The sequence below is a fragment of the Zonotrichia albicollis genome, chromosome 7 (assembly GCF_047830755.1).
Source record: "Zonotrichia albicollis isolate bZonAlb1 chromosome 7, bZonAlb1.hap1, whole genome shotgun sequence".
Lineage (NCBI taxonomy): Eukaryota > Metazoa > Chordata > Aves > Passeriformes > Passerellidae > Zonotrichia > Zonotrichia albicollis.
The window spans coordinates 12320632-12332862 of NC_133825.1; positions in this window are offsets into that span (position 1 = coordinate 12320632).

Here is a 12231-nt window from a genome sequence, read left to right on the forward strand (position 1 = left end):
TTTGGACTCCATTATAATACATTTTAATACAAAGGAGGGTAGGCAGTGTTACCTAATGAATATGTGTTAGGTTTTTTGGGAATTATATGAATGTGTAAGATATTTTAGATGACTAGAGAGCCAGTGATTCCTCACACATATCTTTAGGAGACAACTCCTCCTGTGCCTGGCGATGTAATAAACATACCACCTTCTAACTTCAGCTGTGGTGAGTTCTATTCCACCCCTCATTTGGTGACCACGCCAGGAACGCTTCTCTGCTCCAGCGAGCACAACCGCGCTGTGGACGTCTCTGGGCACTGCCAGGACATTCCTTTCCTGGAGGCACCTCCACTCTCGGCTGTTCCTCGTGGAGGACAGACAGGACTGCTGGGATTGTGGAGAAAGGGAATGTATAACTCTGTATAAAGTAACCCATAGGGCGAACGCAGGGGAAGGGCTGTTCCTAAGTCACACAGAGATGTCCTGCGCACAACGTACGCCTCTACAGTTTGGGTTTGGGTCTGGCCGCTGGCAGAAAGGATTTGCTGTGTCAACAAGGACCTGCTAGCAATTCTGGGGGTGAATTGAGCAAATCCTGTTTTATTGCTGTAATTTTTCCTGTGTGTTGTAATTGTGGTTGTGTTTTCAGTGCGTGAATGTTTGAGGAAGATGATGTGGGTGGATGCTGTTGTGATTTATGGTGTGTGTTGTGTTGAGAAAAGCGAGCACTCTGTCCCCTCATAAAGAGATCCTCCTTTCCCGGTGAGCTTGTGTGTATGGACTTTGTAGTTGAAGGGCTTGGTACTCCCTGTGACACCTGGTGCCTGGGTATACAGGGGGGTTGAGTGGTTTTTCTCCCTCACTGAGATCATTTGGGACTGAATGGTTGTATTTGGGGAGATTTTAGGATTTTGTTTGCAACAAGTGCAGCAATTTATGCAGAAAACTATAGTGTGGTGATTTACGTATGTTGACCTATGGTAGTTCCTTTCTACCACGCCCCCTCCTCCAGGGTTAAAATTCTCCTGCCACGAGGTGGACGCTCTCTTTCCTCTCCTGGACATCCTCTTTCCTCTCCTGGATGCTCCCTTTCTCCCCTTTCTCTCCTGGAGCTGTTCTCCATTAAAGCTGTGGGACTTGGGTCCCGAGAAGAAAGAGCGCCTCTTGTCTTTTGCTTTTGTCCTTGTCAATGTCACTGGAGTCCAGAGCTCGCCAAACTGATCCCCCACAAGGCAAAAACCGACAAATGGCCCCACATGCAGAGCTCAAAAATTGGCGACATTTCTGATGGACTGGAGTGTTTCCCACACTTTTGGAATTCCCTATTCCCACACAGGTCAGGCAATTGTTGAAAGGACGCACCACACTCTAAAACCCATTCTAGATCAACAAAAGGGGGATCCAAGCAACACCTCTGATAAGGTGTTGAGCATAGCTTTAGATGTCTTTATGCTTTGAATAGCTCATTTGCAGGACATAATCCTCCAATTTTTAAGCACTTTTCAAACAGCACACAGGCAAAATTGTAAGAAAATCCTCCGGTGTTGATCAGAAACCTTGAGTTAGGACAAATTGAAGGACCATTTGCACTAATCACTTGGGGCAAAGGGTATGCTTGTATATGCACAGGTGCCAGACCTAAGTGGGTCCCTGCGAAGGACATGGAACCGTCTCATACACAAGAGCGCACCGACAATTCCACCAGCAGGGAAATGAGCACGCAGACGTGAGCTGCACCGAGAAAGTACGGTTCATGCCATGCGTTCCCTGTTCAACCAGTGAAAGCTACAAATCTTGAGTTGACTGTTGATTTTTGGACTCTGAAAATTGTTTGTATCATAGAGCTCTTTCAGCCAAAGCATGGTGCCCATTTTGTTCGAAGGAATTCCAAGATATCCACATTTATAAAAATTGAAGGTCAGAGGGACAGTTTAGTGCCCTATAGTTGGCCAGTCCCTGAACAAGTGCTAAAAGATTTGCTTGAGAACTGAAAGAGATGGGGAAGTTTTTGCCAAAAAGCAGCTGAACAGGAACATGGAGCTTGATCAAATGATATACTGGCATTTGTTGGTTTTGCTTGCTTGCTTTTGCAGTGAACATATGCCTGCAGATTGTCGGATTCCCGGCTGTTTAGATAGCCTGGAATGGCCTGGGGTGGCCTTGGGCAGCCCGCGCTTCAAAGGACGAGAAGAGGCTTCAGATCTTTTCTCTGTCTCGGTGTTTATTAAGTGTTTATCTAAAAGATTTTCTCTCGGCCCAACAGAGCTCTGCTCAGCAGCCAGCCATGAGCACACTCCGAGCCCCCTGGGGCGGTCACCTATCTTTATACTCAAAGTTACATATACAATATTAATCATTTTTCCCCAATACCTTTTACCCTTATTGACCAGTGCACTTTTAGTAATAACCAATCCTAAAGCGCCACCGTCACCACAGAAGATGGAGGAGAAGAAGAAGAAGAAGAAGAAGAAGAAGAAGAAGAAGAAGAAGAAGAAGAAGAAGGACAGGACACGCCCCCGGACCTCAGAAACAGCAGACCTGCAATTAGAGCTAAGCAGCAGCCATAAGATTTGTCAGCAGAAAAGGTTTAGAAGAAGTAGAAAAGTAAGGACAAAAAGAACAATGGTCTGTGTATTAATGCTTGGTTAGGACAACTCTCTAACCTTCAAAAAAGTATCTCTAGCAAGATATTAGGAACTTCTCAGCTTAATAATGGAGCTCAGTGCATTGTGTTTTAAGGCTTACAAGCAGGTATTTTATTCAAAAGAAGCAAGCACTGTTTTAACAAAAGGTACGTGTGCGTATAGTGGTTGGATAGAACTACTGTCAATATGCTTCTGCTTTGTGTGATTGGTCAAAAAACTTTTCAAGGAAGCTGTACCATTTAGTTCTTTGCCTGCTGCCACAGATGTGAGCTGCCGGCATCTTCCCACAGTCACACCCAAGTAATGAGACTGATGCTGGAAAACAAACAGCTCGAGGCGCGTTCCTCAGCAGTCCCGTCCCGTTCCTGATTCCTACAGAGACCCCCAGCTGGAAATAGTTTATAGATGTTAAATTACATCTATGAGAAATTAATAGATATTATTTCATTCATTTTGATATTTTTTCATTTCATATAGATTTATATATTTTCATTTCATATAGATTTGGTTTCTTCCTCCAGCTTGGGAGAGTGAAGAATTACAACAGTGCAAAACCTTCTGCCCACACAGCAGTCAGCCCCCGGGCATGTGCATGCACACCCACCCACTGTGCTTGCTCTTCTCAGCATCTCGGGGCTGCTGTTTGCACAGAATTGGGATGAATTTAACTCAACAGAGGCACAACTGGGGTGTCCAGCTTGTCATGAACACTCATGTGGCAACGAACAACACAGAGCTCTCAAATCACATGATCAAAGAGAATTTCATTCCTGCTGGGAACTGAGGAAGTCTCAAAAGAACCAAAGACACAGACAACGGGGTGGAAAACATTGGCATCATGGTACTGCTGGTATCCTCATGGAGGAAAATCTCTTGGATTTCTTAAGGTGGGAGCTTTTCAAAAACTAGGAAAATTGCTCAGCACTGGCTGCCCAATTGTGAATGGTTTTCTTGACTTGGCAAAGCTGGGGTGTTAACAATGGACTCCGTCCTGGGTTCAAATCACCTGCCCTCACCTGCAGGCAAAAGCACCACCACCAGCAGCAGAAGCTACTTCAGTCAATTTTCTCCAAAAGCTCTGTTAAAGTTGGGAGAGGAAAAGAAAACACATCAGACACTGTGGATTAATGACAACACTCTGAGGAACAGTTCCAAAGCAAAGGGCAGCAGCCTCTCACTGGGCCACTCCTTGTGCCCCAAGGCAGCCGGGCTGCCCTGGCTGCCCAGGACCCTGCGCCCCGCGGGCTCTGCAGAGCTGCACAGCGGGGAGGCAGCTTCGGGCACCTCAGCCCCTGGGCAGGAGGGGCTGCTTGCTCTGCAGGGCGGCCTGTGGGCAAAAGAAGGGTGCTGGCCTTCTGCTCTTGGCCCCAGCCTGGCCTTGCAGGGCTAATCCTGTTCCCTGTCTCAAATGTGCAGCAACTCTACTGCCAAGTGACCCCGGCCGGGGGCTATTTACAGGCTACAAACAAGACAGGGCTGCTTTGGAAGGTGCCTAGAGCTGTTTATTTTTCAGCATCAGTCTCATTACATGATTATGATAATGGGAAGATGCTAGCAGCTCACAATCCAGGCAGCAGGCCAAAGTAAGGTTATAACTTACTTTATAAGCTTCTAGACCAATCACACAAAGCAAAAGCATATTGACAGTAGTTCTATCCAATCACCAGAAGCACACGTAGCTTTGGTTAAATTAATGCTTGCTTATTTTGTATACAGTACCTGTTTGTAAGACACAATGCAAAGAGCTCCATTTTTAAGCTTTAACCTTCCTAATATCTTCCTAGATAAACTTTCTGCAATTTAGAGAGCTATTCAGACAAGCATTAATACACAGGCTTATTGTTCGATTTGCCCTTGTTTTTTCTACTGTTTAAATATCTTTTTCTGCTGACCTATCTCATGACTGTTGCTTTAGCTCTGCCCACAATTCTGCTGTATCTGAGGCCTGCCTTTGGCAGCTTTCCCAAAACCCTCTAATTTTATGGATTCCCTCAATTCCCTCTCTCTCTTCACCCAAAAAGAAACCTTACCAATCGTGTCATTTATTACTCGCATTTTGTAGCCTTACTATAATATTTTTTTTCTTATCTGCTTAAAGCATGTTTTTGTTGGCACTAAGCATTGCTGTATTACAACACAGCAATTTAATGCTGTGAAGGTCCAGTCCGTGGAAAGGGCACAAATTATGCCTGACAATAGTTACAAGTCATTGTTCAAAAATCTCTTGTCGATTCTAGGGTCTTAACTCAAAACCTTCTTCAATCTCTATTCCTTCATCCACCACCTCTGTGACCTTTTGAGCACCTGTCTGTAAATCCATTTCCTACCTCTCTCTCTTGAGTGATAAAAACTTCTTGGACAGTTTTGATCATCATTCGTCACACACACTGAAGTGTTCAAGGTATTACTATTAATATCACTACCAAAACACCCAATACATGGAGACCTATCTTGCAAAGTTCCCTTTAGCCAAGGTGCAAAGCTCTATTCTTGGAACAAATCATCTAACCAGGACCCACTATCTTCTTTAATTTGGGCTCTCAAATCTTTCAGTTTTTGTATGCTTTTGTGGGTGAATTCAGAATGATCAGACAGGTTCATACAACACAATCCTTCAAATTCCTCACAACCATGTCCTTGTGCCAGTAAAAGAAAATCAATTCCTGCTTTATTTGGAAGGGAAGCATGTCTAACACTATTAACATTGGTCAACATGTCACTGATTGCAGTGGATGTGGCATTAGTTTGTTTACTCAGCCAACATCCAACCCGATCTAATTGTTTCAATGGCATTGCTGAAGCCAGTTGGGGTGAAAACAAACCTGCTGAAAACCCTTTTCACAGCCTTCCAAGGTGTGAAATCACTTCTACAGTTCTCATCATAATGATGAGAACTTGGAGCTTTTTGGCAGGTTTCATGGGATAGCTGATTGCTGTGAAAACACTTCCTGTTCTTATGGATCATATACAGGAGTGATGAAAAGGAAAAAAACCACGGTCTAAATCGACAGTAGACCTTCCACTGCAACTACCTAATTTTAGTCTAATATTAATAAAAATTTAGAAAAAATTTGAATTCAAATAAACACTTCCTTGCCTTACATGTAAGATATGGTCATAATGATGTAAATCCACAATACAAAATTCCTTTTCACCATGAGATCAAAGAACTTATAGGAAGAATGCAAAAAAAATTATTATAACTTTACCTGGTCAGCCTCCAACTGTAACAGAGATGCTAACAGCTTGCAGTAAGCTCACCTCTCCAAAACATCTTGCTAATGTGCAAGTCAATGCTTTTGGAAAGCAGATTGCAGATTCTTAAGAAAAGTTAGGAAACCATTGGGAGATAATTTGGGAAAGGCTTTGGGAGAAAATTTGGGACAAAAAATGGAAAAGTTTGAAAAGACCCTTGAAGCATAAAGAAACATTTTCTAAAAATCTGCTGGTACGGTACAGTTGAACTCTGATAAAAAGGCTTGTGGCTTTCCTTGTAGTAAAGCAGGACACGTGAATAGAGATTGTCCTACAACAACAATCAAACCTAAACCTCTTTTTATTTGCCCTCAATGTAGGAAAGGGAAGCATCTTGCCAAGTACTGTCATTCTCAATTTGACATCGATGGCAAAGCTTTGTCATTAAACTCAAAAAAGAGCTCGGATTATCAGGGCACCTCGACACAAGTAGTGACCTCCTTACAGTCAATCACCCAGTCAAATGGCATTGGTATCTCCGTCATTATCCCTCAGTCATCCATCCCTCAAATGGTCCCTGGCCAATACCCTCATGTACAAGGTTTGAATTGGCCTCCTCAAAAATTGATACACCTTTTTAATAATTTCTTTTATGAAAGTATTTCTACTGGAATTATCAGTTTTTTCAGTAAAGACAAGAGCTTTTGATTCTAGGCAGAGCTAGCACCAAAATTTTCAGACTTTCAGTCCTTCCAGTGGTTGTTTCAATAAATTGTAACAAAGAGCTAATATATTTAACTCTTGCATTTAATGCTCCTATAGTGACTCCATCAAAAACACCTCTAGCTATTGCATTTCTTCTACCCATGAGTACAGCCAAGCAAAACAACTTTCCAGAGAATTCAGTGCTGTCTGTGCCATTTGGAAGCTCACATCCTGAGGTCTTTTGGGTGCAATTTTTGGACAGCAACCATGCAAAATTGACTTGCTGCCTGACTCACTGTGGTAAAACAATTTACATTACAGGCATGCTGGATACTGGTGCAGATGTCACTGTAATCTCTCACATGTTTTGTCCCAGCCATTCAGATTTAGTAGCTCCTGCAGGTTCCCTCACAGGAATTGGAGGTGCCACTGTATGTTGGCAAAGTGCATCCATGATTAACATTACAGGTCCTGAAGGAAAGACAGCAATAGTGCGCCCTTTTCTTGTTCAGAGGCTTCTCACCGTCTGGGGGAGAGACATCCTGTCCCAATGGGGAGCAGAACTGGAGGTGGGCCTGTGATGGAAACCACGTCAAAACCTGCCACTTGATAAATGAACTGGAAAACTGATCACCCTATATGGACTGATCAATGGCCTTTAACAGAGAAAAATTTAAATATCCTTAAATCATTGGTAAAGGAGCAATTACAACAAGGTCACATCACTCCCACAAATAGTCCCTGGGATTCACCAGTATTCGTCATCCACAGGAAGACATTGGACTCCTGGCGGTTGTTTCATGACATGAAGATCAATGTAGTGACTGAAGACATGCGACCTCTTCAACCTGGACTTCCTTTTTTATCAATGATCCCAAAATACTGGCCTCTCATTGTCATTGATTTAAAGGATTGTTTTTTCCACATCCCACTTCATCCCAATGATGCTCCAAGATTTGCCTTTTCAGTTCCAGTCATCAATCAAAAAGAACCCATGCAGAGATAGCACTGGAAAACATTGCCTCTAGAAATTTAGAATTCGCCTATAATTTGACAATATTTTGCCGCACAAGTTTTGTCTCCAGTTCAACAGAAGTATCCAAGATCCGTGATTTCACACTACAGAAATGATTTGCTCATCGCAGCTCCAATGAAGCCAGAGATGGAGCAAGCTTGGCCTAGTGTTGTTACTGAAATCCAAACTACTGGACTTACCATTTCTAAACCCAAAATTCAAGAAGTTCCACCTTGGAACTATCTGGGATGGAAGAAGACTGAAAAAACAATTACACTGCAGAAGATACAGCTCCAGACCAGTGTCAACACCCTGCAAGATTTACAACAGCTTCTAGAAGAAGTCAATTGGGTCAGACCTGTTTTGGGAATCACCAACGATGAATTGGGTCCACTTTTTAATTTGTTGAGAGGAAGCTGCGCCATCGACTCTCCCGAACTCTAATACCTGAAGCTTGTGCAGCTGTGACAAGGTCGGAGGCTCTCCAAAGATAACAAGCTCATCGCTGTATTCCAGCAAAGGCATTCTTTTCTGCAATTTTAGGAGGAAAGATGCAACTTTGTTCTGTCATTTTTCAATGAGACCCTTCTGAGAGAGATCCTTTGTTGACAATAGAATGAGGTTTTCTTCCCTCAGGGTTTCCAAAGACTATTTTTACAGTCTTAGAGAGGATAACACAAATTCTGATTAAGGCCAGAACAAGGTTGTTAAGTTTAGCAGGTGAAGAATTTGCAGTTCTCTATTTGCCACTGAAAAAAATTATCTTGATTGGGCAATGCAAAATTCTGCAAATTCTGATGATTTGAAATGAGAATTATTAAATTTTGCAGATATTGCTTCTGTTCATTACCCGGCTCACAAATTGTTGCAGGCAAAACTGAGTTTTAGAGAGAAACCTTTGTTAAGTAAAGAACGTTTAAACACAATAACTCTCTTTACTGATGGGATCTGGCAGAAGTCACAAATCGGCCATTACTTGGTTGAACCAAACCAAGTTCCCAACTAAAACTTGGGAATCAGGTATTCAAATAGTAGAGGGATCTCCTCAGATGGTTGAGCTTGCTGCTGTGGTTCAGGCTTCTCAGTTCTTCCCACAACCTTTTAATTTATTCACACATTCTGCATTTGTGGCTAATGTGGTTAAAAGACTAGAAGGATCAGTTCTAAAGAATCCTAGTAATGACACTTGATATCATTGGCTTTCATGTCTTTTTACAACTTTACAATCATGAACTAATCCACAGTTTTTTTCTCACATGAGGGCTCATTCTTCGCTTCCTGGATTTTTTGTAGAAGGAAATGCCAGAGCAGACAACCTGACAGTGGTTATTTCAAACACTTTGCCAAACATTTTGGAACAAGCAAAACTGAGTCATGCCTTTTTCCACCAAAACGCACAAGCACTTGTGCGAATGTTTCAAATCTCCAAAAGTCAAGCTAAAGCTATCATTAGTACTTGCCCTGATTGTCAGCTTGTGCAGCCTCCTGTTTCTAGAAAGAGTTGTTCAACCCACGGGGTTTGCAAAGCCTGCAGTTATGGCAAATGGATATTACTAAATAGCCTTCCTTTGGTAAATTTACCAATACTCATGTTTCAGTGGACACGTTCTCTGGTGCAGTTTTTGCATCTCTTCACACAATGGAAGCAGGTATTCATGCCTGTCAGCAATTTTAGCAGAGCTTTTGCTTCACTGGGTGTGCCCCAAGAAGAAAAAACTGACAATGATCCCACATATATATCTCAAAAATTGGCCACATTTTTAAAGATTGGGGTGTTCGTCATATCCTTGGTATTCCACATTCTCCCACAAGCCAAGGAGTTGCTGAGAGGACACATCAGACATTAAAACGCATTCTTGATCAAGAGAGGGAGGAGTCGAAGTCACACCACAGTGGGGTTAAACAAAGCTTTGCATGGTTTTAATTTCTTAAACAATTCTGTTGCAGAACCTGATCCACCAATTTCTAGGCCTTTTTACAATAACACACAGGCAAAACTGAAAGAAAATCCCCCTGTTTTAATTAGAAACCATGGGACAGGACCAATTGAAGGTCCTTTCTGATTAATCCCTTGGGACAAAGGGTATGCTTCTGTCTCTACAGGTGCAGGAATTAAGTGGGTCCCAGCAAAAAACGTCAAACCATATCGCACCCCAGGACAGTTGACGAGTTTCAGACCGTAGAAGCAAGTACGCAGACGTGAGCCAAACAGAGGGATCACGGGTCACACCTGACGTTCCTTGTCCATCGGTGGAACCTGCAAACACTGATTTTATGTGGTTTATAAATGTGTCACTTGTTGGTTTCATAGAGCTCTATTGGAGAAAGCGTAGGTTTTGTTTGGTTAATTTTTATTAAAGGTCAAAAGTAATGTTTTTGAATTGAGAAGGATATGGGAGGAGCTTTAGCCAACAATTAGCTCACAAAAAGGATGCTGCAAAATCAAATGTTACTACGGTGATAGTTTTGATTGCTTCTTATAGTGCAGAGTTTTAGTCAATTTGTAGTGTAGATTTGTCTGTGGAACAACCAAAACCAAATGTCTGGGTGACCTTAGCCAAGGCAGCAGGTTCGGATATCATGTGTTTGTCTAATTCGGAACAGAAAAGCCTTTCTCAACCTGACTAGTCAGTGTGCCAGTAAAGAATTTGCCCTTGGTCAAAAAGCAATTCAATAGCATGTCTGGTGAAATTGACAATGGGAGGAGACCTGTATAGGCTTGTAACATTTGGGAAAAAGAACTTCCCAACGCAGTACCTGAACCCCAAGAATCAGAAATCCTTGGTCCTTTAACAATGGATTTTTGCCTTCCATTTACAGCTAATGATTAGTGAGAAAGTGATCCTCCAAAGTACAATGTTACTCCCCATTATAGTGCATACAGAAATTCAAGATTTTGGTGTAATTATTAAGAAAGTTGGGATGTGCTTTCTTGTTGTAGTGTGTTGTTAAGTTTCTTGTGTTATTCCCCCAATTTATGTATTGTTCTCCCCTATTATGTGTAAAATGGTTTCGTTCCCCCAGCTTTTCCCGCCAGTGCTAGCCTGTCAGCTAAGTTGCTATAGTAACTGCTATTCATACTTGCCGATATGTAATTGCTCCTCTCCTGGTTTCCCTTATAAGTGAAAGTTGTTTCCTCCCTGGGCCCAGTCAATCACCCCCTTTCTCCTCCCAGGTTTTGAGAACCTTCTCCTCTCTGGAGATGGTGGCTGGCTGGGGTCCCAGGACACCTCCTTTACCTTTTGATTATTGGTCTCCATGGAGTGTCAGTTCTGTGAAGTTCATCCCCTCACCTTTCCCGATTGGTTCCGCCTGTACCCACCCCCCTCCTTTATAATCCTGTTTCACCCCCATGGAAAAACTTTTTCCCAGTTGGTTTCCCCACGTTTGGATCCCACAACACCTTCAATAAACCGATGTTTAACCCCCGGGAAATGGTCAGCTCTGTTCCTCCCCAATACCAGCGGTGTAAGCCAGTCCGCAGCCAGCACAGCCCGAGGCCATCAGACGCCGAAGGGTGCTGGCCAGGAATTGCAGAGGGGCATCGGCCTTTCGCCCTCAGCTAGTCGGACTCTAAACTTCGGGCCACATATGCCCCCCTCTGCAAGATGGCGCCCACGCGGGGGCTTCACCGTACCCCGCGGACTGGACTTTAAATCTATTAGCCGTCATACTACCTCCGGTGTCAGTGGACCATCCGCCTGAACTTTTCGTTTGCACCGCTGCTGGATTAGGTGAACCCCGGACTCGGTGGCCACCTCCCCTGCCTTTTTAATTTTCCCTGTGAGCTCTATGCGGCGGGCTGCCGTCTGCCGCTTTTCGCGCCCACGGTGTTCCTGCACGGTGACGCCGGGCCCAGTAGCGGGGCTCTCGGCACGGCGCTGAGCGGTTGCGGTGGGCTTTTTCAGCTCGGGGCGGCTTTTCCGCGCCGTTTGCCGCGGCGGGGCCGCTACACCCGCCACGATCATGGGTGTGGGTCAGAGCAAAACCCAAAAAGGAGTTTTTTTTGTAGTTAAGGGTTTGTTACTTGGGAGAGGTTTTACTGCCCCCAAGCAAGAGTTGATAGTGTTGATTAGATGGGTATTCTCACATTTCCCCGAAGTTTCCCCAGAAATTGCAAAAGAGCCACGTTTTTGGGCAGCCGTTGTGGCCAAATTAGACCAACAGGTTAACGCTAGGGAACCCCGGTTGTCTAACATGGCATACTGGGCAAGCAAAGTATTAACTTCGCTGCGCCCAGCCGGGAGTTCAAGAAAGGATCTTTCTTGTTCGAGTTTGTTCCCCAGTTCTCCCGGTTCCCGCATCCTTACCCCCCAGCCCTCTCCCTCTTCACACAGGCAGGAGCCCTCGAAAGGGATTTTAAAAGCCAACAAAAAGCAGGGAAACCATTCTGCCCCTGCTCCCTCTCGACCTGCTCAGCCTCCCCGTTTGAGGAGCCCTGGCCAGGCTCCTCCTCCATCCTCACCCTCTAACCCAGTTCCCAAGTCCCCAGTTTCAACCCCTAAGTTTGTTCGGTTTAGTAATGAAATTCCACAAAGTAGCTCCTTTACTGTTCAAGATGGCGGGGACCACACGGTCTCTGCCACCAGAGCTCCTTCTTCTTCCGCTAACCCTTTTTTCCCAAGCACCAACCCCTTCCTTTACCCTGACCACACCTCTTGCCCAGTTACCCCTCCCTCATATCCTCCC